This window comes from Lasioglossum baleicum, chromosome 7 (genome assembly GCF_051020765.1).
Source record: "Lasioglossum baleicum chromosome 7, iyLasBale1, whole genome shotgun sequence".
NCBI classification, from domain to species: Eukaryota; Metazoa; Arthropoda; class Insecta; order Hymenoptera; family Halictidae; genus Lasioglossum; species Lasioglossum baleicum.
The window spans coordinates 7,797,636-7,800,022 of record NC_134935.1 but is presented as its reverse complement, the minus strand read 5'-3'; positions in this window follow the sequence as shown (position 1 = coordinate 7,800,022).

The following is a 2,387-nucleotide window of genomic DNA, read 5'->3' as shown; positions in this document are numbered from 1 at the left end:
GCTCGGTGAACTTTGTTGTTTCTCTTTTCTTCGTCGGGGCTACTGTTCCTCGGAGTTCGGCGTAAAACGGATTTGAACTTTTAATTATTCGCGTATAGTATTTACAATCTTTTGAAAGTGGTTCGAGCGTAAAGAAAGGTAAATATCTATTTTGTATTAAAGTAGTTATTTCATTGAGTAAACATTTATTTACGTTGGAGTGATGGAAAGTTCCATGTAGAAAGAGTTATGTAGAAACTGTAAAATGTAGAAGTTAACAATCTTGACGATCAAGCGAATCAAATCCTAGGTCAAGGATTGGAGGTCAAAAATTGAAGATTGAAAATTTCAAGATCGAAAGCTGGAGATTCAAGGATAAAGTTGAAGGAGTCAATGAACTTTTTCATTTCGAAACACCCACCGCACCCTGAATTTCTATAAAAATAAAAACGATTACAACACGTAAGAGTAGACAATGGCTGCCAACAGGTAACGGCACGCTAAAGTTTAACGGTCTAAAGTTTAGCGGCCCGTTCGTTCCGATAATCCTCGGCGGCGTTATTAATATTATTTTTCTAATTCTCGTTGCATCTCCGTTTCCATCGTCGTCTCTCTCTGCTCTATTTCCCTCTTAGCGGAGGAGAAAGGGTAAGCGGAAGATTTATTCGGCCATTTCCCGCAAGATGTATGCCGGCAATTTCGCAAACCTCACCAGGCGCGAACGCACCGTGATTTATGCTGGAATTTCTCGGCTCGAAATTAGAAAAATCGCGAGTCGTTCGGTGAATTCGCGTGCCAATTTGTCACGAGTCCTGCGCGGTGTGCCGGGTCCAGGCCTGATTCGACTCGATGCGACGCGACGCGACGCGAATCTCCTGCTACCCAGCTAGCCTAGGCCGTCCGCCGAAGCGGAAAATCATTTTCTACCGTAGCTTGCCACTCCCCCATATGTTACCCGCCTCGCGGAATATTAAATTTTCTGAAATTCCCCGTGACGCGAAAACGCCACAGGCGAATGCTCGAAATTGATCCAGAGCCGCTACACGCTACACGGCATCTACAAAACGCTTTACTTTCGAATACTTCCTCCCGGATTTTCGATAAAATTCACTATCCTCGGTGCTCCGCATACCTTTCATGGTGTTCGCAGATTCTACGTGTTTTCCCATTTGGTACGTCCACTTTTTCAACCGTAGATATTCCAGTTACTTTGCCCAGTAACATTTGATTTTTGTAAGACTGGAACTACTGATTGGCTGAAAACGCATTCTTTTGTCTACAACATACGTAAAAAGCTTGACCAGTAATTTCCATTGTTACGAATGTGCACACATCGCGCAGGGGTTGTATTTGCGATTTACAGGCAAGATAAAATACCATTTCAAATGCAGAATAGCAAAAAAACTATTGGGGCTGTGATGTAAGTCCTTTCGAAAATTTATGCTAATAATTATTTAACTAAAATTTATTTGTGGATTCACACATTTTACTTGAACCGACCTACATTGGTCTATTTGGCCTGAAAAAGTGGGAAAAAGTCGATTTCTAAATTTTTGCGTATATCATAAAATTTTTGTTGTCAGTCGTAGTTAAAGGTCTGAAGAATAAGGCTTCAATGCTATTTTTCTATTTGTACACCCGTAAAGTAGGAATAGTAATATAATAGCAGTGGAGAAAAATGTTCCAGACAAAAGTTGTGGTGTCAATAATTTGACCTTGGATAGTCGTTTGAAAATCACGTGAAGGTCATCTTCATATTCTTAAATAGAACTCCCCATTTTTTTTTTGCATATTCTTGTAGCTTGTTTCGAGAGCTTTCCAAAACACCAGAATAAAATATTTTTTTCTTAAATATTTTTCAAGCTATAATAGCGCAAATATTCCACTATCGCCACGTTTTTCATGGGTTCTCGATAATCCGAGGAAAAAATGTTTCGAACAGAAGAGGAACAGTATTCAGACGTCTACAAATTTCAATATATGAAAGTTGGAAAAACATTTTTACAAAAAATTGAGGTGCATTTGATTTTTTTAAATGCTAAAATGTATTTTCGATTTCATAACGTTGTGGCCTATAAATAACGCTAAAATAGTTTTTTCCACTTTTTCTGGCCAAATAGACCACTGTGCAATCTCCGGAATCAGTCCCTTCGAGGAAGTCAATTTACGGCACATCCTGCGTGCAAATATGCTATTAAACATGTATAATTGAATGATTGCATTTGCAAAGTATATTTCGGAGGTCCACTCGAGAGTAAATAATTTCCTCGACGTGCGAGATTTCTCCTCGATACCCAAGCCTCGAGGTCAATATACATAGATTTATGCTCGCAGAGGTGGTAAAGCGTTCGAAATCAGCCGAATAGGGAAACGCAACGTTTTTCCGTGGGGAGGGAAGGGAAAGTCGC